Raw genomic sequence first — 25,473 nt, 5'->3', positions numbered from 1 at the left:
GCTCAGAGGAAAAAAAAAAAAAAAAAGACTGCCCAGGGGCATACAACCAGTCAAAGGGTGGAGCTGGCTTCAAGGTTTTTGGATTCCTGGTCTTGTTCTTTCCAGCAGATTGCACCTGAGTAACCATTTCAGAGAAAGTGAGAGGAGGAGAGAAGAGGGGAGGTGAACTCATTGGAATGCCAGCTCAGAGCTAGCTTCCCAGCAGTATCATGATTCTGGTTTTCACAATATGCTAGCTTGCGTGTGAGTGCATGCAGAAAGCATGCACACAAGCACACGCATAAACACACACACACACACACACACACACACACATGCGCGCACCAGACTGAAAGGTGCTATGATTCACACACCAGGTTCTGCTCTGTGGAAATGCAGGCCCTGAACAGTCTTCCTGCAACATCTGAGGACTGAGACACAGGCAGTGGACTTGGCACTCAGTCTACTGCCCATCCTTCCGAATCAACACTGATGCCAGTCCAGACAGGAAGAGTCAGGAAGGATTTCTGGCAAAAAGAGTGCGCCCCTAGAGTCATCCTACCGCCTAGATCACCCCTTAGGCAAAGCAGCTGCAGATACTGGAGTAGGTGAAGTAAGGTTATGCCAGGATCTGGGCAGGACAGTTCTTGGCTACCCACTGTGGTCACTTTGCATGTAAAACACACCCGGAAGCCTTCCCTAATCTTATATTTGCCTTGTGTATTTCTGAGGTTGACGGGTCTTTTCGGTGACCCGCAAACTCAAGTGACTCAGAACTTTGAATTTCCAGATCTCCCTCCTGGAGCTCAGATGCCTCTGTTAAGTAATCAGAGGAATTTCGGGATCAGAGCCATCAATTCCTCCTACCCATGGATTACTCTCTGGAGCACAGGAGACCCGGATCACAAGGTCAGTATCTTTCTTCCCAGCCCATTTCTGACAGTGTCACAGGTTCCTTCTCTGCAGATCTCTTTGTCCCACCTCTATTTCTGCACCACCATGATTCTGGGTCTCCATTTTGGCAAGCTGGTCTGCCCCCACCCATTTAGAATTCTGGGAAAAGCAACAGGAGGAATGGAACAGTGGCCTAAAATTAGACCCCACAACAGAAGCATGGAACTCTGAGTCATGCATTGTTCTTTTTTCTGCCACTCAGAGTGCTGTAACCGCGGCAGCTCTGGCCCTGATGGAGTGCTGACAAGAGGATTAGAGCTAGCCAGGCCTCAGGGGAGCAGGCTGTGGGAGTGATGGCCTAAGAGGTCTGGGTTTCCGGATGTCAGAGAATGGCCAGATGGCCTCATGTCAACCCCCTGGGAGCAGAGCAGAAACCACAGGCACCCCCACCTCCTTCTATCTGCCTGGATTGTGGCTGCAGGGCAAGTTTCCCTAGTCTTCCAGCAGGGGCTTCAGGACTGTGTGGTGTCACAAAGTAACAGCTAGGACTGGGTGGTGGGTGGTAGTGGGGAATCAGAAGTGTTCATAGTTTCCAGAAAGCTGATGAGCAGCTACCCTTATACCCCTGGAAGTCATGTGTCAACTTCTCTGAAATGAGAGATTCAGGGCACATTCCCCAGATTCCCCAGTCTCACCTCCTAGAAGGGCCTGTGTACTCTGCTGTTGCATTGGGGCCAGTCCCATATTGGGGCTCCCACATCTGTCTTCAAGTCTCTCTTCTCTCTTCCTTTAGTGGGGGAAACTATGTTCTGAGGTTTTCTCCTGTGGGCAGATCCTCCATAAGCACCTCCACCTGGCACAAATCTTCTTTTCTGAGGCTCTAAGCGTTTGTCTGTGCTGGGCTTAGCAGGAAATGTAGACGTAGCCCCTCTTCACCCTCCAGTGATCCCTGATGTTCCTCAAGACTTCTCAAGAGTTACCAAGAGGCATAACCACCCCTGGAGGCTGCTTTCAGGATTCACTCCCATTCCCACAGGGCTCAAGGAGCCCCATGTCTCCCAGACACTGGCACTGCTGGAGTGGCTACCCCTGGAGACACTTGTTAGGTTGAGGGTGAAGCACAGGCCCAAAACTCAGCAGCAGGAGCCTGGGGTCTGAGGTAGATGCATTCTGAGCTCAGAAATGGTATCCTAAAGGAAGACAAGGTGTCAGTCAGACTTAGCCAGAACTTGGTACAGAGCAGTGACAAACTCTAAGCTATCAGACTCCATAAGTGGTGCCTGAACAACAAGGACAGGAGGCACTGTGAGGAGGAATTAGGCTTTCCTAGGAACTGCCTGATGCCCTCTGTCTGCAGTTGAGGTACCTGAGAGAAAGTTCCAAGGGGGGCAGGGGCAAGTCTGAGAATAGCCCTGAGGATGGAACACTTAGCTTCCTGGGGAGATTTTGAGCAAGGAGGAGTGGAGCCTGGAGGGAGAGAAGAGCCAAGACTTGAGGAATTCAGGAACTTGTGTCCAGCTGCTCTTCTAGGATGACCCAGGCCTCCAAGATGGAGTGGACAAGGAAGCTCTATATAGGTGGACACATGCCACCTATATAGAGCCTATCTGCTTCCCAGGGTCCTCTTTGTGGTCTTTGAAGCCTTTCTCAGCCCTCATATCTACCCATAGGCTGGGGAGACAAGAAGTCCCTGAATCTCTTTCACCCCCAAAGGGGGAACAACCTCATGCACCTCCTCCTTAGCAGTGGGCACTGAGGAAGCCACTGGCCACATTGCCTGCAGCTGGGCCGACCGGGCACGTGGGACTGCCGCTGTGGGAGAAGGGGGTGCAGACGTCCACAGATTCCAAGCCTGGAGGGAAATCAGGCCCTAGGAGGAGGGGTGGGGACGCAGGGAGTTTCTGTTTAGATAGAAAATTGTCAGGAAACTCAAAGCTTTTGTTCCAGTTCAGATCGGTGCACTGGTTTGTTCTCCTTTTAAGCGCCTGTCTTTGTTTATGAAGAGCATGTGTATTTGTTTCCACTTGGGATTCAGCAGATGAGCATAGTAAATTCCAGGGTCGGCTTCACGGATCAGCTCCCCTCCAACACACGCACATTCCACTCTGATACTGTGCTGTCTCTTGCCTGCTCCCACCCCGGTAACAGCCCCAAGATGACTGCGTTCCCCTGAGCAGGGATTGGTGGACAGTCCCTGACAGGAGCATACCTACCCCTGACTCCCACAGCTACCCCTGCAGTGAGTCTTCCTTTTGGGGTAAGACTTCTGGAGTGTCTTAAGGAAGTCTACAAGGAGACAATGGGGTAGTTCCTGGCCCTGTTCACAAATGGAAATGGAAGTGCAAAGGTTCAAGGACATACCCAGAAAGGCTTTGACAACGCATCACATGAAGCAGGATTAGAGCCATGGCCCCCTAGTAGAGTGGCTCTGGGACCTTCCCTGGATCACCTGGTCATATTTGTCCAGAACAGAGGAACATGGACACCCACCCCCTTTAAAGAAGACAGAGGTGCAGGGGAGCAGCTAGCACTGTATGCCCCACCCAAGAGGTAGAATGCTCTCACACAGGTAGAATGCAGACAGGCTGCTCCCAAGCAGCAGGCAGCCCCCCACCACCTTTCTTCCCCATGCTCATGCAATGGTTATGACCCTGGGTCATACTCACTTGGTTGTGTTGTCCACACACTTGTTGGAGGTGCTTACTGGGGGCTTATATCAAGTTAAAGTGGCCATGGAGTTGGAGGACTTGCCAGGGAGAGTCCTCTTCAACTTCGGTGCTCACTCATGTTCTCTTTGCGATGCTCTCTGGAGATTCCTGTGAGGATCGCATGCATGTTTGCCAGGACCCACCCTCCTGACCATCACTGCACACTCTTTTTAGTTATTTGTTTAGTTAAGATGCTTGCTGAGGGCCTGGAGAGATAGCAGAGCGGCGTTTGCCTTGCAAGCAGCCGATCCAGGACCAAAGGTGGTTGGTTCGAATCCCCGTGTCCCATATGGTCCCCCGTGCCTGCCAGGAGCTATTTCTGAGCAGACAGCCAGGAGTAACCCCTGAGCACCGCCGGGTGTGACCCAAAAACCAAAAAAAAAAAAAAAGATGCTTGCTGAGTTACCCCCTGCAGTTGTGGTGCATGTACCCCACTGTAGAAGGTGAGGATTTGGCAATTTGGTGATTTTGGCAGCACTAGAGACCAAACTCATGGTCTCAAGTTTGCCAGGCTCTCAACTTGCTTCATGTCTGCAGACCCCTCTCAACACCTCTCAGGAGATCCAGAAAAATCCCTGGAAGACTGCACCGTCTATTATCTACTAAATTCACCTTCCCTTCATGTGCCTCCATAGGATGGAAGACCCAGACTAGGTAACGGAGATTATCTTCACAACTGCCTGCTCCAGAAATAAGGTCAAAACAAAGATCAAAGCATGGAAAAACACAAACTGACCAGGCCAATTCTAGGATGCAAAACTTATGAGAAAACAGCAGTCTATTTAAACATCAAGCAGTTCCCTACCAATTTCAGAAGGTTGTCTGGTAAAAGCTGCATTTTGAACCCAGAACTGCCAGACTCCATTCCCAGAGGCCCTTGGCTGGTTCCCCCAAGTCACTGAAGCTCACACTAGGATAAGGCTGAAAGAGAAAGAAGAGGAAAGAAGGTACAGAGCTGGGAAGAGGGCTAAGGATGTGTCTCAGAAAAGACCCAAATTCCATTACTACCATACACGTCTGTGATTTTTTTTTTTTTTTTTTGCCTCAGTAGCAAAGCATGCACCTCACATATGCTCATTTCAAGAATTGAGCTCAATTTTGGGACTGACAAAAGAACAAAGTATACCACTTCCAACTGTCAATTCTACAATCCCCTTCTAGAACACAGCCTCTTTCCCACACAGCTGGCCACACAGAGGCTGAGGCAGAGAGAGACAGGGCATAAGGCCCCTCGGCCCAGTCCCTGCATCCTGGATGTAGGCAACCCTACAGCCATGCCTGTGCTTCAGGATACCCTATAACTTGAGCTGCCATAGACACATCTCTACTTCTCCTTCAGCCTCACCACTGCTTACACCTGCACCCACAGCCTGCAAACACACTCAAGGCTCCTCCTGAGAGAGCCTCTTCTACCCAAGACGCTTCTACCTAAATTCTTCTCTTCTTTCACATATCTTGGTCAACACATAGTGCCAGCTGATTATTGCCACCAGCATTCCTTCACCTCCTCATCTGCCCTCACTGAGAAAACTCCAGTGGCCTCAGAGTTGCCTGAACACTTCTATCCAGCAAAGCTTTCTCTTCAGATCCTATCTGGACATCTCCTTGGTCCTGATCTCTAATTTCTCTAATTTTGTACATGTTAAAGGGAGGAGATTTGAATCATACTCAGTGGTTCTTCTGAGCTATTCAGTGGTGCTGATCAGTGGTGCTTATGAGCTATTCCTGACTTTGTACTGAGGAGTAACCACTGACAATCCTGCAGGGTCTCATGTGGTGCTGGGATCTAACCAGGGCCAGTCATATGCAAGGAATGCACCTTAACCCCTGATCTAACTCTCCAGTCCCAGTTCCTTGCTCTTGAATACTGGTTATTTCCTAGGGTCCTCTTGTGGATCCTCCAAGCTCTTCCTCCTAAACAGCCCCTTGAGCAGGGCTTTCTGTCTGTCAATAGCTCCCAAAACTGCAGCACCAGCCTTCCTCTTATAATAGTTTACAAGGGCCTACCTGAAAACTTCAAAGGAACAACTCTACTCCCAAACTAATCACATCTTTCTAATACCTGCTTTTCCCCATCATTTTCACCATGTCACCACTCTCCTAGGGACTGTCCTTCATTCTTCCCTCTCTTCTTCCCTCCACCAACAGCGGATCCAGACTGACCAAGACTACCTTCAGAATCTCCCCCTCACCCTTCTCTTCTTTCTGCCCCAGGCCCAATACCCAAGTCAGATCTAATCATTTCATTACAAGCAACAACCTTGTCTCTCAGTCACAAATAAAAACATAATTCAGTGGCCTTCTCCAACTTTCTCTTCACTGTGCTGACATGGTCCTACTCTTGTCAGCCTTCAAATTGCCATCTCCTCCTGATTAAACATCATGCCTTCTATTAAATTGCAGGGTACTGATGGAGAGATATTTGAAGTCGATGTAGAAATTACCAGTCTGAAGACCTCTAGATTTAGAGGTCTGTTTTTATCATCCAGATCGGAGCAGAAATCTTCCATACAGCACAAAAACACCAAGGGGAGAGTAAATGAACGTGAAAGGAATCTATAGATAATCCCATGACAATATATTCCAAGGGTAGAGAAACCCTGTATCTCTTAGGCCAAGGGGATTCCCGTCTCTGATGACCCCAATATTTACTGTGCCTATGCGGGGGGTGGGGGGAGAAAAAAACACTAAATAATCCTTCTTTTTTAATTTTGTATTATTTTTTAATCTAGTTTTTGTCGATTTCTTTGTTTTGGGGTAGATATTGAAGTAGTTTACTTTTTTAATTTATAGATTTACTTTTTCTTTCTTCTTTTCTCTTCTTTCTCTTTGCGCCTTGTCATATTTCCTACCTCAAGACCATGGCAACTATGTGGTGCATTTTTTTATTGCTGCAGTGCTCACTGGATATCTTATTTGATTTCTCTTTTGAACTGTTATGGTGTTTCACCTTCTTCTTTTCCCCTTTGTCCCTCAAACCAAGGATGAGAGCCTCTAGAATGACTCTCCTCATAGTCAGGGTAGTCGATTTTTACCCCATTATATTACTTTTCTCTTCCTCAAACAAAACCACATAACTTGAACTTTCTAGTCCCACCTCCCAATTAGAGGGGACAGTAATGGAGGCACCAAGACCAAACAGTCATAAGACCACTAAGTAATAAACTAGACACAGAAGGGACCACACATTCTAGCAGCCCCTGGGAGGAGGGGGGAGGAAATGGGAGGCAGGATGGGAGCTGATGTGGGAGGACAATTCGGTGGTGGGAATTCCCCTGATTCAATGTAAATATGTACCTGGAATATTACTAAGAACAATATGTAAGCCACTATAATTAAAATAAAAATTATATTAAAAAAAGAAATTACCAGTCTGTAACTATCAAAACCATGTTGGAAGAGTGGGGAATAGATGATGAAGGAGATAATGACTTAATTCCTCTCCCAAATGTTAAACCAGCGTCACTAAACCAGGGCACTCAGTGGTGCTTCTTTCACAAGAATGACACCCACCCCTCCTCTTGAGGATAATGAGAATAAAGAAAAGCAAACAGATGCTACAGGACCAAGAATTCCTGAAATGGACCAAGGAACCATTATTAACGTATTCTGGCTGCAAACTACCTAGGAATCAAAGGTTTGCTTGATTTTAGATGCAAGATTGTGATCAATATGATCAAAGGGAAAACACCCGAGGAGATTCATAAGACCTTCAATATCAAAAATTATTTTACTGAAACAGGTATGCCAAAGAACCAGTAGTGTGAAGAGGAGTGAAATGCTGGGCTTGACCCTGTAAGGATGAGTCCAACTACTAGTTGTACTGCTCTGTTTATAATTGTTAATATTAGATAATATATAGCAGCAAATCAATTGTATTATCAGATTATTGTTCTCATTGCATGAGTAGCTTGAGTACAGATTCCAGACCTATCGCTTGATTTTTTTTCTCATATAAACAAAGGTTTCATTTTTTTTCTTTTTTCTTTTTTTCTTTTTTTTTTTTTCACTCTGAATAAAACCAAACTGTGAGTTCTCTAGAGAATGTGGCATTTTGGGCTTTCCTTTCTTTAGTAATCTATTAAAAAGTTGGTGTGGTAAATAAAAGCAACTTGCAAAAAGTTGTCTGAAAATAAATAAATAAAGATATTGACTCTCAGTTGGCCAGTTGTATTGACCTGGATATTTCCTAGGTTCATATTACTGTGATCCCCTATACATTCATTTCTTCACTTTCAATGTATTTTTAGCCTATGTGTATGCATGTTTTGGTAATAGTGCATGCATTAATTCTTTTATTTTTAAATAATCATTACATGTAAAGTTTTGGGAATACAACTCAATAAATGTTGGTCATTATGCTAAGCAGGGAGCTCAGCCACCTCCTGGTGTCACAGCTCACTTTCGTTCCATAAATTTTCCCCTGATGTGTATAAGACAGCTGCCAAGAATCCCAACATCAGACTTTACCAAGGCAAAATCAAAAGACAAATAAAAAAATATTTTCTCCTATTTTTATTTTTAACCAAGAAAGAGTATTTTTTATGGAAACACCTGACCTAAGGGGACTCCCTTGGATTCCATTGTTCAGTTTTGGTCACAGGCCCATAATCTAGGAATATGAGAAAGCATCTGATATGTTCAGCATTTGTGGGGAGGGTGGTTTCTATGGCATGGAGAAGAGGTTACCATTCTAATTAATGGTGCTACCTGTCATTAAACTTTTTCCTCTCTAGTAACATTTTCCTTTCTACAACCACAGTAATCTAATATCAGATTTTATTGTCCTGACCTCTGCTTCAAAATGTTTAATACTTGACCTCAAGATTAAGTCCTTGGCAATAGAATATCATATTCTCTACTATGTGATCACAATTTTTCTTTCTGCCTTTTCCTGGTCTTTGTCATTTCAAATGTGTTCACTGTTCTCTCAAACTGATGCTTTTTCTTCACTACTCCTAACAAAATTAAATTATTGTTCATCCCACAAGACAGAAGCTTATCTGTTAAACTTTTCTGAATTTCTTGTATAGGCCCAATACTTAGCCAATGGTGTTCAGTTACTGTGTGAAGGAGGAAGGAAGGGAGGGAGGAAGGGAGGGAGGGAGGAAGGAAGGAAGGAAGGAAGGAAGGAAGGAAGGAAGGAAGGAAGGAAGGAAGGAAGGAAGGAAGGAAGGAAGGAAGGAAGGAAGGAAGGAAGGAAGGAAGGAAGGAAGGAAGGAAGGAAGGAAGGAAGGAAGGAAGGGAGGGAGGGAGGGAGGGAGGGAGGGAGGGAGGGAGAGAGGGAGGGAGAGAGAGAAGGAGGGAGAAAGGGAAGGAGGAGGGTGGGAGGGAGGGAAGGAAAAGGGAGGGAGGGAGGAAAGGAGGGAGGGAAGGGGAGAGGGGAGGAAAACAATTCAAGATGATGCCACCAATCATCAATCCTTTTATTTCTTTAATTGTCATATAAATCTGTACCCACTACTAGAGTAGCCCCATGAGGCCTCCAGGCACAGGACGTTTTGTGGTAGAAATTAAACTATAGTCATCATTTCCCTTTGGGGTCTCTGCAGATATAGAATCTTTTCCTGGGGCCCACAAAATATGCTAAGTATTTTTTCAAAAGCACAAGACTGGATAGAGTCAACATATCCTATTTACCCTTGGATTTGATCCTCTTCTACAGCTTCATAAAAGATCCACTTGACTTGTGCCCTGACTGACCCCCTGATCTACTCATCTACTCATCTACTTATCTATGCACTCTTCTCTCTCTCTCTCTCTCTCTCTCTCTCTCTCTCTCTCTCTCTCTCTCTCTCTCTCTCTTTCTCTTTCTCTCTCTCTCTCTCTCTCATGCAAACCTGGTGAGGTCATGACTTTCTTTGGTAAGCTTGTCATCGATGTCTACATCTCCTTGACTACTAGAACCATTAAACAGGCCAAGACATTCTTCTGAATTCTGCCTCCATCTGAATCCTCCCTCCATCTGACCTCAATATTTTCCTCAATCCCCACCTGCTGGGTGTAACCATTCAGACTTGGAGAGGTTAGAAAAGAACAAAGTCTAGCTCAGGTAACCTGGGAGAGAGGGAAATGTCTAGCTCAGGTAACCTGGGAGAGAGGGAAATGAAGCCAAAAGTGTCCCTGCAGAATTTCAGTCAAGCTTAGGGGTGAAGAGTAGGAGAAACTAAGTGACATTTAGATACCCAGAAAGCTGCAGAGTTGTCTTCCCTTTCCCAGAAATGAGCATTCTTCCCACTGAGGCTCTGCTTTGTTCCTCCTTCACTGACTGATATCACTGATAACACTCCTATCACTTCCAACATTCTGAATAGAGAAATGCTGACTTGGACCACTAATCATTGTCCAAGATGGAACATCTCTGAAGAGGAAAATCTTACAGATGGCTTATAGGTAGCTCCTCTTTCTATTTAATCAGTAAATGACTTTCCTCCTTAGACTCAAGTCTTGATTCCTAGACTAATGGTCTATCTCAGAAAGAAGATAACTTTCACAGCACCACAATAAGCATTCATTTGCAAGGAACAACTCAAGGCCCTTTTTTTTTTCTTTTTTCTTTTTTTTTTTGTTTTGTTTTGTTTCTTGTTTTTGGGCCACACCCGGCATTGCTCAGGGGTTACTCCTGGCTGTCTGCTCAGAAATAGCTCCTGGCAGGCACGGGGGACCATATGGGACACCGGGATTCGAACCAACCACCTTTGGTCCTGGATCGGCTGCTTGCAAGGCAAACGCTGCTGTGCAATCTCTCCGGGCCCAGCCCTTTTCTTTACCAGGGGTCAATAATATTCAGACACTTGGAGTTCCATAGTCTAGCCTAGTGCTTTTTGGCTACAGATATGGGAAAAGGTTTGTAGGCCATGTGGAATCTGGAAAGACACTTGATTCTGCAGCAGCAATTTGCAGGAATACTGCTGTCATCATGACCAGGCAGTACAGATTGGCCAGTGCTAAGGGAGCAGATGGCAGTGGTCAATATTCAGGCAGAGCCAGCCTTGGAGAGGCCCAGCAAGAGGGGACTCTGAAAACAAGACAAGAAAAAATCAGCGATCATGTCTGAGTGCTTCTGCAGGCTAGAGTACAGGGCATAAGGCATGAGGGGCAGTTGACTGATAAGAACAGGCCAGAGAACCTATTTAGGATCTGCTGAAGTTCCTGAAAGGGATCATCATCAGGGAAGATTCTAGATTAGACTAGGCAATCCCTAGTCCAAGAGTTCACAAACTATGGCCTGTGGGCCACATCGGCCTGCTGAGGACATTTAGACTACTCACCAGGGGGTTTTGCCACTGCTGCCTCATCTGCTTAGCAGTGCACAGTTATGGGATGTACGCCACATTCTTCAATTCCCCTCCTCTCTGTCTCTAAACTCCTCCTCTCAGTCTCAGGTAAGGGTCCTACAGCCCACAGGTCATTACATTTTTTTTTTGTTTTTTGTTTTTTGTTTTTTGGCCACACCTGGTGGTGCTCAGGGCTTACTCCTGGCTGTCTGCTCAGAAATAGCTCCTGGCAGGCACGGGGGACCATATGGGACACCGGGATTCGAACCAACCACCTTTGGTCCTGGATCGGCTGTTAGCAAAGCAAACACTGCTGTGCTATCTCTCCGGGCCCAGGTCATTACTTTTTATAGATTAAAAAAAAACCAACTATAGGGTCCAGGGAGATAGCATGGAGGTAGGGTGTTTGCCTTGCATGCAGAAAGATGGTGGTTTGAATCCTAGCATCCCATATGGTTCCCCCCCCCAGCCTGCCAGGAGCGATTTCTGAGTGTAGAGCCAAGAGTAACCCTTTAGTGCTGCCTGATGTGACCTAAAAACCAAAAACAAACAAACAAACAAACTATTGTCCAGCCCTTCAAAGGTCTGACGGACAGTGAACTGGCCCCCTGTTTCAAAATTTTGAGGATCACTGCCCTAGTCTCTGGATCTGGAGCATCAGGTTAGAGCAAGTCCAAACGTCAAAAGTTAACTAGTTGTTACTTTAAAAAAAAAAGTCAAAGGAACATCTGGAGAGGAAAAAAAGATTTTTCTTTTGCAAGGGGTGGGGAGGTGGCACAAGGAAAGAATGTAAAAGTTGGTAAGCAAATCTGGTTGGCACAGGCTATAGAGTAAGCTTTGGAAAGGTGGTAAATGTGGTCTGACTTAATGCCAGAGTCAAGTTAAGGTGACATAATAGTATATACATATTTAGACTTTTTCCAGGGAAAATTATGTATGTAAGAGAGAGCCAATAAGCATGTGCAATTGCAGAACTTGCAATGAACATAACATATGATAACATACATGATAACACCATATTTGTATAGGAGATGGTAGAGATATGGCATCAGGGACTTTTTTTTTTTTTCAGTATAATAATGAGGAAAAAGATGACTGCAGGCCAAGAAGACTTTTAGAGCATTTTGGGTATTGGGGGAGGGATGAATGGATGAGCAGTTATGTGCAATGATTCACTGTGAAAATTATAGGTATAAGAAAAGTTTATTCAGGAAATAGAATGCTGGCAAAGAAATGGCAAGTGGGTAGGCTTTTACCCTGGAGCAAAGGACACACAGTAAAGACCAAGTCTTGAGTTTTATCTGGCTTTAATATACCCCTTACTTGAATGTAAAGTGAGAGCTGTCAACGTTTCTTGTGCCAAGAAGTTGGGCCTGATGTCAGAGCAAGACAGACTGGAGTGGTGAATGACATTGCTGACATATATCCCTCCTTCCCCCCCACCCCCAGTCTGTGCCCTACTGATAAGGAATCTGCTTAGTTGCTGTGTGTTGGCACTTGGCCTGTCTCACAGGAATAAAAACTGGTTAACTTCCTGGTCAGACAGATGCAGTAATTCTCTCCCTATTATGATGGCCTGTGAGATTTAAGCTTTGTGTCTCCTAGTGGATCCCATACTGGATTCCTATATCCTTATTTTGTGCATGCGAGTAATCTGTTGAGGAATCTGTCAAGGAGTGGCTTTTTATAACTATGTTAACCCTTTCTCCTGGAAATGGAAGGTGTTGCTAATACTCACCAATGTTGTTGACTACTTCTGTCTGCCAAGTACAAAGGTATGTGTAAGATTTTGTCATGGTTCTGTCAGGCTTAAAAAGGCAAAGCAATGTAGCTTCCCTCAGGAATGGTTTGTCACATCATCTGAACAATAAGCTTCTTGCAGAGTGTTTCTGTTTCCTGAATCCTAGAGAGTCTGGCTCAATTTTAACCATAAAAAGGGGGAGCAATATTTTACTTAATTATCTAGTTACATCTGATTAGGATTTATTTCTGAATCAGTCATCTAGGCAGCTGGACAATATACACCTGGTCTCAACAGTAAGGAAGAAAATAGGTAGAGACAGGGCAGAAGCACAGCTATAGGGCATTTGCCTTGCTTGTGACCAACCCGGGACAGATCCAGGTTTGATCTCCGGCATCCCATATGGTCCTATGAGCCTTCCAGGAGCGATTTCTGCATGCAGGGTTAAGCCCTGAGCACCTCTGGGTGCATCCCAATCCCTGCTCTCCCTCAAAAAAAAATCAAATAGGTAAAAGTCAGGGAAAGGACCAATGATTCTGTACCAAGTCTTGACTGGGCCTCATAGTGACTTGAGAGATTCTGGGTGAGGGTGAGAGCTAATATAGAAAGCACAAGCATAGCACTTGGGAAGTCCTGGGCACAATCCCTTGCAATGCGTGTCCTCCACCCCTGGACCTCAAGGTAAGAATCAAAGAGAGAGGGGCTGGAGCAGTGGCACAGGCAGTAGGGCGTTTGCCTTGCACGTGCTAACCCAGGACAGACCCCAGTTTGATTCCCCAGCTTCCCATATGTTCCCCCAAGCCAGGGGTGATTTCTTAGCACATATCCAGGAGTAACCCCCGAGCATCACCAGTTGTGGCCCCAAAACAAACAAAAAGTATCAAAGAGAGAGAGAAAGGTATATGGGGAGAAAGAGAAACACACACACACACATACACACAACCACACAGGCACACATACAGAGTGAGATTTGGGATAAACTAGAAATACTTGTCACTTCCACCTCTGAATTCACAACATATCAAAAATGCACGTGAAGGGATTTCATAGGTCTTTCCAGTGGAGCTAGATCGGTTCTTTGTGCTGCTCACTTTTCTTTTTACATATTCACAAATCATTTTTCACCCATCCAGTCAAAGAGTCTTCTTGAGCATGATATATTCCTCAGCCATAATCTATCATCTTTCAGTTTTTAAATTCACAGTGACATTTGCCCAGGTTTCCTGATGCTCGCTCAGCTTCCAACATGATGATATTGTGTAACTGCTGGCTTCTCCAGGTCTGCCGGTCATGACCCATACTTACCGACAGAATATCAGAACATCAATTGATCACCCTGAGGCAGTCTTTGGGTATTCCCTGAGTAATCAGGTTCAAAGAGCCATGTTAGAATTGAACAACTGTCTTGGTTTTGGATCATTCTATGTAAGCGGAAATTCAGGCCAGGGGCAACAGGAGGAGACCTGCTTATACTGGGGGCGGTGGGGATTGGTTAATGTAGCCAATTTCTCACTCATTTTGTAAGATCAATTCTCAATTCCTCAGTCGCACATGAGGAAATGACTCTCCTATCAATTATCTGTGGTTTCTCAATGTATTGCTACTGCGCGTTTTGAAACTTGAATGTACGCTGTAAAGATAAGATTCTGGAAAAATTTATGATTTGAAAGATCAAAGGGAGGTTTGGGCATTGATGTCTAGTGACTTTAGCTGGCAAGGAATAGGTAGCTTATGTGTTGGCCTCTGTAGAGAAGCAAAATTTGCCACTCCAAAATGGGTCTCATAACACTTACTTTAGGTTTTTTGTTTGTTTGTTTTCAAGGAGAATAGCAAACCTAAGAGGATTTGAAAGTTGCCCTTTGTATAAAGAAAAATCTCCATTTGTAAGGGGATTTTCATCCCTATACAAGAAAGCAAAGGACAAAATTATTGAAGGCAACTTAAGCCTGGTCAACTATGATTTACTGTGCTTTTTCTGGTAACCGCCTATAAGATACCTTCTTTCTCCCCAACAACACCCTTTGTCTTTTGTTGAAGATTCTATTTCAGGCAGTGATTTGGGTCATTTTGGCAAGTTTTAACTCAGTCTTTCTCCATATCTATAGGAGGTAAACATCTTATAAAACTGGTTGGTTTTTTTTCTTCCTAGTAATATGTCTGATGTTAATTAATACAATCAACATAGGAGAACTAAGCAGGGAAGAACTATTCATTCCAAATATTTGGGAGATTATACATGTACTTGTGCTGGAAACAGGAGATATCAGATCTATGGGGCAACATCCACAAAGAAGAAGGCATCTCACACTCACTCCTGCTCCTACAGCATCTTCTCTCTTCCCTTTGCATAAAGGTTCCCCCACTTCCATCTTAAAAAAAAATAAAATAAAATAAAAATAGGGGCCGGAGTGATAGTTTAGCAGTAGGGCATTTGCCATGCACACTGCCAACTCAGGACAACTAGTCTTGATCCCCAGTATCCCACATGGTCCCTCAGCCTGCCAGGAGCAATTTCTGAGTGCAGAACCAGTAGTAACCCCTGAGCGCCACTGCATTGTAGCCCATAAACATAAAATAAAATAAAATAAAATAAAATAAAAATAAATTCACTCATAAAGAAATAAGTTACAAATGATGCAATGGTATAAGGAAAGTATTAAATTGCCTTTATCAAATTGTATTTTATATAAAGTAAAATAATTCTGCCCTGCTCTTAAAATGTAATGTATATTGCTTTTGTAAGAAAATGCTAAATAAAATCAGAAAATGTTGGTTTAAAATCATCACATTTTTAATGCTCAATTTTTTCCATTGAAATCCTTTCTTAATTTTAATGCTCATATTTTTCCTTTCATGGAAATCCTTTCTAGTTCACTGTTGTTACTTTTAAAAATTTATTATTAGGCTTTCAACTCAATTTAAGTAGCTTTCAGATTTTTTTAAATCTGATGTCTGTTATTCAAGCCTTTCTTCTGTTACTGAAGCATCATCAGCCTAAAGAAATTAAGGGTTGAATTCAATGTTAGAAACTAGAAAAATCTGTCCAGGTAGGATTGACTGAAAATGTTGAGAATGTTCTGCTTATTTTGTTCTAAGAATAATAAGAAGAAAACTTTCATCAGAAATAAATAAAATACATACATAAATATATATGTATTGGCTTGTGGGCCATACCTGTTCAAATGGGTTTGAAGATCATAGGGCATACAAGTGATTGAACCCAGGTCAGCCTTGTGCAAAGCAAGCAAGCTACCCACTGTATTCTATCTCTGGCCCCATCATCAAAACTCTTTATTTGAAGATAACAGGAGTTAGTTACAGAGGACCAACCCAGGAGAGGATCAATTGAAGATCCTGACACCCACACTGGCTTCTATAGCCCACCCTTCCTCAAAAATTGCTTCCCCTGTCTCTTCTATTGGAAAATGTTTCTTCCAAGTGACAACCACTTTTTTTTTTCTTTTTTTTTTTTTTTTTGGTTTTGGGGCCACACCCGGCGTTGCTCAGGGGTCACTCCTGGCTGTGTGCTCAGAAATAGCTCCTGGCAGGCACGGGGGACCATATGGGACACCGGGATTCGAACCAACCACCTTTGGTCTTGGATCGGCTGCTTGCAAGGCAAACACCGCTGAGCTATCTCTCCGGGCCCCACTTTTTTTTTTTAATATTTTTTATTTTGACCAAAGTGGAGTACAAATCATTCACAGTAATATTTTAGGTACATAGTGACATTGAATCAGGGGCATTCCCACCACCAATGTTGTCCTCCCTCCACCCCTGTTCCCAGTATGCATCCCATATCCCCATCCTTTGCCTCCCGGGATGCTAGTACTGTATAAGTGGTCCCCTCTGTGTCTAGCTTGTTGTAGATTGGGTATTGATTCTGTTGTAGTTATCTTTGGATTGGTGTTTAAGTCTGATTATTTTTTATTTATACTCAACGTTCATAGAACTGTTTGATCTTGGTACCCTCCATTGTTTTCCCCTCAATTTGAGAGGCAGAACAAGATGGTTCAAATTATGTGACAACCACTTTTTTTGAGCATGCAGGTTAATTTGAGGATTCAAATCTGCCATCTTTCAGCCTTTCAGTTTGTTGACTCTAAAGCTTTTTTCTCTTCCTGCCACCACGTCTCTTGGTTTATTGTCAAGTGTGGAGAAGGACCTTTGTAGCTTGATAACCTTCTCCTTTTGTTCCTTCCCAGTCAACTCTCTCTTTAGAGACATCCAGGACCACCACATCCAGGATATTCTCACTCATCCTATTCTCTTCCCAGTGTTTTGCAATATGACCTCCAGCTGTATCAGTGCAGAAAAATAGCCCCAATAGTACCTCCTGGTGCTAAGGTCACCAGGACTTCTGAGCCTTATCAAATAAGATTTCTCTGATAGTGTCTGATATTGACAAATCCATACTTCTATGGAAATTCTTTCTCTTTGCTCTCCTGTAGGATCCCTCTTCGGGTTGGTCTTTCCTTAAATGTAGACATTCCTCAAGTTCCCTGTCTTTTTTTTTTTTTTTATTTACTTTGAATTCCCCACTCACTATCTCTGTGCTATTGATTAGATAGTGACCCCCCTGAGCGCCAGATCCAAATCCCATCGTTCCTTAAACCCAACAGAGTCAAATCCTAATCTATTATCCTCACTCCCTCCTGTATGTTTGTTTGATTTATTTTGTGGTAACTCCATTATTTTAAAAAAATGTGTGTGTGTTGTTGTTGTTATTGTGGGGTTTTGTTTGCTGTGCTAGTATAAGGGAGGGGATTGAACATAGAGTCTCACATATCCAAGGCACATGCTCTACCACTGAGCCACATCCCCGGTCTAACTCTTGACTCCTTTCTTCCTCCCACACACCACACATTCCTGTTCGTCTCCAAGAATTAACTGCTTACTTCTCAGCCACTGCCCAACCCATTTTCTACATTCTAACTCTTTCTCAGTTCCAGGCACTACTGTAATGTAACCGGCAAGCCATCCCAATCTTGGCTCACCCCTCTGTCCACATCCGATTCATCCTCTACAAAGAATGATTTTTTTTTTTTGTTTTGGTTTTTGGGCCACACCCGGTAACGCTCAGGGGTTCCTCCTGGCTATGTGCTCAGAAGTTGCTCCTGGCTTGGGGGACCATATGGGACACCGGGGGATCAAACCGCGGTCCGTCCAAGGCTAGCGCAGGTAAGGCAGGTACCTTACCTTTAGCGCCACCGCCCGGCCCCTTAAAGAATGATTTTTTTTAAATGCACTTTTAATGGCATCTTTCCCGTTTCTAATATCTTTCAAGGAATTCTGATCATTGTTGGGTGGAGATGGCCATTCCTCTGCTAAAGTTATCCACCTTTACAGCTCCCGCCCTGAACTAGATCTCACCTTGATCAGTCCCTTGGCAAGTCCTCTTTAGCAACTCAAGTCCTTAATTGTGCCCAAGAATCCAGCTCTTATCCCAAAATCCTACAATTATGCAATCCAGGTTAGTCAATGCCTTAGCAGCTGCTGGGAACAAATGGGGCCACCCTAATAAAAATAGCTTTGATTTCTCTAGTATCTGTCATGCAAGAATTTAGCCTCTTACAATCTCCACTCCCAATACTACTGGCAATTCCAATGAGTGGTTAACCTGTGTCCACACTCAAATACAGTTTCCCCATAGCAATCTTCTGGGCATTTGTGAATGGTATCATCTGGTTTCACCAGCATCTATTTCATCTATCCTGCATACATAGCATTCAAGCAGTTTGGATGGTTCGGAATTTATTTCAACTTTAAATGGAACATCATATTAGCCTAAGCCATAATTTGTCAACCTCAGAACTATTTACATTTAGGTCAGATAATTCTTTGTCAGAGGTGGGGGTGAAATTGTTCTTTGCAAGAGTTGCACCATATTTAGCAACCTCTCTGGCCTTTGTCTACTAGGTGCCAGCCACAAACACATACCCCTTGTAATAAAATGTCTTCAGAACCATCATCAAATGTTCCCTGTGGAAGAATATCACCCCTAAATGAAAACCATCAGTCTAATCTAATTACATAGTGTTTCCCTCTACAGTTATTGATTTGTGTACATGACCTAAATGAATCCAATTAAAATGGTGTTAATTGTTCAGTGGATTTGTTTTCCTCACCAGTTTAAAATGTCAATCTAAGAATTGGAAAAAGCCATCTTAAAACACAGGAGGTGTTAGCAATAAAAAGTAAGCTGATCATGTAGAAAAAAAGCAAAAAGATGAGAAAAAATAATGTTTATTTATGGCATCCTTGAACCTCTAAATATAGCTGCCTGAAACTCACTGTATTGCCATATAGTTATATGTACTGTTTCTATAAATTTTCTTTATTGGGCATATCCTATTAATTGCAACTAACAACAGTAGGGATGCATCTTCTATTCAGGACAAATCCATATTCTAACATAGCATCCTGAACAAGCACTGGCTTCTACTGACATCTCTCACTAAACTCTAATTTTACCCCAGAACATGATTTCTATGTGGATCTTTTCCCACTGTGTAGTGCCACTAAAGTTGTGGAACCCTCTAGATGAAAAGCTATTAAAGGTTCAAGATAAAGTGAGATAGAATTTCTCCTCTTTATGTTCCACTCTGTAAAAGGGCTTGAAAGCTCATTGCCCTGGCCACAATATCACCCCAAGTGATTTTGCTTGCTGTGAAGCTCTTTCTCTCCAAGGACAAAATATGAGTTCACAGATATGTCCAAGAATATATTTAAATATAAATGTTCTAAATTCCATTGGCCTCTCTGAAGCCAGCCAGGATCTCTCTAATCCTTATCTAATCTCCAATAAAAACACATTCTTTCTCAGTCTTCTTAATCCTTCACTCAAAGAAAGTCATGCTTACTAGACCAATATTTTGTTGTTTATTTTTTTGTTTTGGAGCCACACCAAGCAATGCTTAGGAGTTAGTGATGACTCTATACGCTGAGATCACTCCTAATGGAACTCTAGTGACTATATATGGTACCAGGGATCAAATCAAGGTCAGCTGCATGCAAGGCAAGAACATTAGCCCTTGTACTAAACCACTCTTATTATATTAATTAGTTTTATATTTGCTTATCCTATGATAGAATCTCAGTGGCTTTCTTTCAACAAGATCCCAATATATATTCAATATTGTGTTTATGACATAAACATCACTGTTCTAAAAGTAAATGTATTGAAGATCTATCACTAGCCCTTTAAGATAATGGGTTTCTGTTCCAAAATTCTTTATTCAGATTCATCTCTTATTTAATTAGATTCTATCACCTGGTAGTTTTTCAAGAAACATTTCAGAGTGGGCAATAGTCCCAGTATATTTTCATGTTTATGGATGGCTAATACCTTCATATTTGAGTGACAGTTTGGCTTAGTTAAAGCTTTTTGGATAATCTCTCAAAATTATGCAGACAATACTTCAATGTTTTTTGCTACTGAATGTTTCTGGGAATAAGCCCGAGTGGCTCTTGCTTTGTCTCTGATCTTTCCCTGCATGATGCCCATATGATTTGTTACTCAGCTTTAATACTTGATTACTCGGGGCCGGAGAGATAGCATGGAGGTAAGGCGTTTGCCTTTCATGCAGGAGGTCATCGGTTTGAATCCCGGCGTCCCAGATGGTCCCCCATGCCTGCCAGGAGCAATTTCTGAGCCTGGAGCCAGGAATAACCCCTGAGCACTGCCGGGTGTGACCCAAAAACCACAAAAAAATAAATAAATAAACACCTTGATTACTCTACTAAAATGTATTCTTGGGTTGTTTTTTTGGTTTTTTTTGTTTGTTTGTTTGTTTTGGTTTTTGTTTTTGTTTTTTGTTATTGGGTCATACCCAGCAGCACTCAGGGGTTACTCCTGGCTCTACGCTCAGAAATCGCCTCTCGAAGGCATGGGGAACCATATAGGATGCCGGGATTCAAACCACCATTCTTATGCATGCAAGGCATGATAAGGCATGCCTTATCTCCATGCTATCTCTTCGACCCCTAAAATGTATTCTTTTTGTAACAGAGTGCACCTTTCTAGGCATACGTCTAGGTATTTTTTTTATTTTGAATTATTTTATCTCTGTTTATCATAATTCTACTTGAATAATATTTACATTTATGCTGACTTTTTGGGGCATCTGTCTTGAATAACTACCTATGCTTTTCTGGTTCTCCGTTATTTTCTTTTGAGATATTTTTTTATGTTTTATCCTGAATCTTCTTCTATTTTCAAAAAATCTGTTTCCAGTTTCTTTCTTTTTTTGATCTTTACAATTCCCTTCTTGTTTGTCTTCATTGACTTAATGTTGTTTCTTCAATTTCTTTCTTTTACTCCTGAAGAGTCGATAGTATAGTCTCACTTCCTTCTCTGAGAACATGGAGGATAAGGCAGTGTTCTGAAATGTGCCTATTTCCTTAGCTAATTCTTTTCTCATTTATGTACTTCATCTACTTTTAAGTTGAATGTATCTTTTCTTTCTCTGATTATTACTCTTGTTTGAATGGAGAGAGTTGTTTGAGTCTGCATTTTGTCAAGGATATATGGAGGAGTACACCAAGGCAATTGACAGTTTCAATTTAAGCATTTTTTCTAAGATCATTTTCTCACCAAAGACAGTGTAAGCATATAAGATTCCTTAGGTTTTGTGATTCACATCTTGAGGACGAACAGAAAGCTTTTCAAACAGCTCTCTCTTCTTAAATGCCCTTCCTAATACTTTCCTTCCTTTTAAATTTAGTCATACTGAGGTATAACATATTCATTATACATCATCTTCAGTATGCAGTTTGATGGACATAGGGAACTGCATATAGCCAGAAACTACTATCAATCATAACATAAAATATTTCTGATATTCTAGTTTCCCTGGGTCTCTTTTTTTTTTGTTTTGTTTTTGGGGCCACACCCGTTTGATGCTCAGGGGTTACTCCTGGCTAAGCACTCAGAAATTGCCCCTGGCTTGAGGGGACCATATGGGACACCGGGGGATCGAACCACAGTCCTTCCTTGGCTAGCGCTTGCAAGGCAGACACCTTACTTCTAGCGCCACCTCACTAGCCCCCCTGGGTCTCTTTATATCTATTATCTCCTCATTTAGCCTCTAGCCTTTGACAGCCACTGATCTATTTATCTACACTATGATTTTTCTTCTTTAAAACATTACATAGGGGCTGGAGAGATAGTACAGTGGATAAAGTTCTTGCTGTATATGCACCAACCCAGGTTCCATCTCTGGCATCCCATATGGTCCCTGGAACACTGGCATTAGTAATTTCTCTCTTTTTTTTTAATTTTTATTTTGATCATAATGGCTACATATCTTTCACAGTAGTATTTTAGGTACATATTAACATTGAATCAGGGGAATACCCATCACCAAATTTGTCCTTCCCCCATCCCAGTCCCCTTTCTGCAACCCATATACCCCACCATCACTCCCCGGGCTGCTAGAGTAGGTGGTCCCCTCTTTGTCTCACATGCACTAAGCGAATCCTAACAGCTCTGCTATTGGAGCCAGGCAGTTAATCTGTTATCTCCAAAGTCACACCACAGTTGATGTGTGTAAGCACCACAGGAAGAGAGTTCTGGGACAGGAGTGATAGTGGTTAGGCTACTTGCCTTGCACATGGCTGACCCAAGTTTGATCCCTGGCAACTCTTACGGTTTCCCTAGCACCACCAGGAGTGATTCCTGAGTACAGAGTCAAGAGTAACCCCATTGCCAAAAATAAAACCCCAAAAAGGAGTACAAATTCTAGCAATGCAAATTAAAAAATAAATAATTTTTAAAATGAATGCTTTTCTGAAACTAATACTGTTAAATAGGAATCCAAAGTCACGTATTTATGATAAAGAACTAATGGGGTAGGGAGGCAGTTACAGTGATTAAGGTTCTGGCTTTGCATGTAGCTGACTTGGGTTCAGTCCCTTAGTTCTGCATATTCCTAAGTAATTCCAGGAGTAACTTCTAAGCACTTACCCAACTGTAATCCCTAAGTACTTACAGATGTGCCTCTAAGCCCCACCAAAATCATAAGGATCCAAGGATGATTCAAATGGAAGAGCACATGCTTAGCATTAGCAAGACCTGAGTTCAATTCCTGGTCCCACATGGCTCTCAGCATTGTCAGGCAGGCCCAGGTACCACCAAAGCATCAATTTCACACAGAAGGTCTAGAACTGCTAGTGTAGACTCAATAAACTGAAAAAAGAAAAACAACTAAACAATAAGTAACTTAGGCCAATGGGCAAATTTGAAATATGTGCTTATGTAGCCAAAAAGAAATTTTCTGCTTTTCTCCACCCTGTAAAAGTTGCTGGGTCAGTGTGTACAATCAGTGCTTGCAGTTGATCACTGCAAACCTATGTGAGGGAAAAAAAAAAAGCAACCATCTCAGGAAATAGGGTGTGGTAAGAATAGACAAGAACCACTCTATGCGTAAGTTTTGCTCTCTGCCTCTATCACTATCAAAATCTATCAGTGTTTTTCTCTTCCAAGATATCCTGGACATCTAAATTAAGCAGGTGATTAGAGAGGAGTAAACATGCTGAATCACAGTGGGGAGAGGTTAATGAGAGTCTGATGTAGAAATAATGTGATGTGAGTAGACAAGTTGGTTGAAAAGTGTCTGGGATTCACAGTAAGGAAAGTGCTTAGTAAGAAGCACTTAGTAAGAAGGTGAACATACAAGAGTTCACAAGTGGAATCTAAAAAAAAAAGGTCTGTACTAGAGATTTGTTCCTCACCAGAATATAAAGAGTCCTTAAAGCCATGAATGAGATCAGTATGGAAGGAGTATGAACAGAAAAGAAAGAAATCTAAGGCATGAGACTTGGGAACTCTCAACATTTTCTTCATTATGGTGTCCTAGATAAGTTCTTAATTTTAAATATTGTTAAATGTACTTTTGGTTTTAACTTTGAAATATTAAAAAAGCTCTTCTTCACTCACAGATTAAAAAACTATTCATCTCAGGGCCTTTTATACTTAATTATTATATATAATTATTCCCATATATTCATTTCTTAATACCATTTCCTAATCAAAGGAACTCGAGTTCCTTAGAGAAATCACTGGTTCCAAATCTGGGGCAGAGAAAGTACAATATGAGCCTGGAACATCTTGTTATGCCAGAAAGTTAAGAATTGCTTTGAAATGATGGGAATAGATCAAAAGAGCAAAAAATCCACTGGCCAAATCTAGGACAATCATCAAAATAAGTAATGACAGTAGTAGATAATGATCCACTAAACAACTTAACAACCCTAAGTCTATACAGAAAGGCAAGAAGAGAGAAAGGGACAAAAGTGGAAAAGAAATCTCCTACATGAATATGCCAACCAACATAGAAAGAGAAATGGTAAAATTAGAAAATCGCCACTTTAGGGGCCAAAGTGGTGGCACAAGCAATTAAGGCATCTACCTTCCACTAGCCTAGGACAGACCATGGCTCGATCCCCCAGGGTCCCATATGGTCCCCCAAGACAGGAGCGATTTCTGAGTGCATAGCCAGGAGTAACCCCTGAGCATCACTGAGTATGGCTCCCCTCCCCCCAAAAAAGAAAGAAAAGAAAATCACCACTTTATAGCAAACATAGTTACAACGAATTCAGGCAAAAACAGGTAATATATTCACAAAGTTTCAAAGTTTCCCCAGATATATTTTATTAATCACAAATTGAAATACATGATTTCATAGTGGAAAATCTGTTCAATACTACTAAACTGATTATTCAAACTAAACACTAATAAGGGGGTTAATAAACTAGCATGCCTTGTCTCCTACAGGAAAGCCTCCATATGCTGTGTTCCTGCAAGAATACTCTGCCCTGACTGTATATGATAAAATAGATGAAGATCCTTCAAAATTACTGGTTTCTGTGTTTCAAAACATACCAGAGAAATTATTTCAGATTAAATTATTTCAGACTGAAGATTTGACAACTAAAGATTGAGAATGACCCTAAATTGGATCTTCAATAAATGAAGGGGAAAAGCATATGAAGGACAGTATGAGAAAATTAGTCGAAGTTTAAGATTGACTACTCATTCTAAATAGTGTGGCATAGATGTAATTTGAGCATTGTATTTTGATTATATAAGAAGTTAATGTATTTATTCTTTAGAGAATTTTGTTGGATATATTTAACAATAAAAGGTATACATTGCCTGAAAATTTCAATTTCTGGAAATTGAAAATTATTAGCTAAATATATACTTACATGCTTAAACAGATGTAAGAAAATCAGGGTTTAATTAGTTTCTGTTAAACAATTAATGAATTTTTATGAAGGATGTGATGAAATTTATTGGACTCTTTTTATATTTTTTCTGAAAAAATTTAAAATCTTTTCCAAGAAAAAATTCTAAGTAAATCACTTACATTATGAAAAAAAAACTGAGATTCATCTTTAGTTGCATTGTGAGGGGAAAAATATTTTGAATGTCTATTAAATACTTCCATAGTCATAATAAATTTTCACATACTTAAGTCTGTTCTTGCCTTCCTGATCTGTTCAATGAATCCATCTGTCTGTTTTTGTGCTTTCTCAAGTTTAGTTTAATTACTGGAATATTTCATTATATTTTATATCTGGTAGGCACGTTCATCACATGCTCATCTTCAGTACTCTACTTCCTATAAGTCCTCCCAAGAAATTTACAATTTGATTAAGATGTGATTGGAATGTATTCATTAGTAGATTAACTGAGATGACCAAAAACACTTTATTGCTTCTTCTTGCGTTTAAATCTTGTTTTGAGTTTTCTGTAAAGTCTCCATTGTCTGTACATAAACATTGCCAATTTCTTGTGAAATTCCATACATTTTGCTGCTGTTGTAAATACAATATATTTCCATACTGAGTTCCTACAGCTTACTCATTT

General features: G+C 42.0%; 1 pseudogene; it reads left to right on the top strand.

The window, feature by feature from the left end:
* The first annotated feature begins 5,963 nt into the window (after positions 1-5,963).
* LOC126024115 (S-phase kinase-associated protein 1-like) lies at positions 5,964-24,542 on the top strand (annotated as a pseudogene).
* The last annotated feature ends 931 nt before the right edge of the window (positions 24,543-25,473 follow it).

The sequence above is a fragment of the Suncus etruscus genome, chromosome 12, assembly GCF_024139225.1.
Source record: "Suncus etruscus isolate mSunEtr1 chromosome 12, mSunEtr1.pri.cur, whole genome shotgun sequence".
Lineage (NCBI taxonomy): Eukaryota > Metazoa > Chordata > Mammalia > Eulipotyphla > Soricidae > Suncus > Suncus etruscus.
Note: the sequence above shows the minus strand (reverse complement) of the source record. Positions and strands in the feature narration are given on the sequence as shown.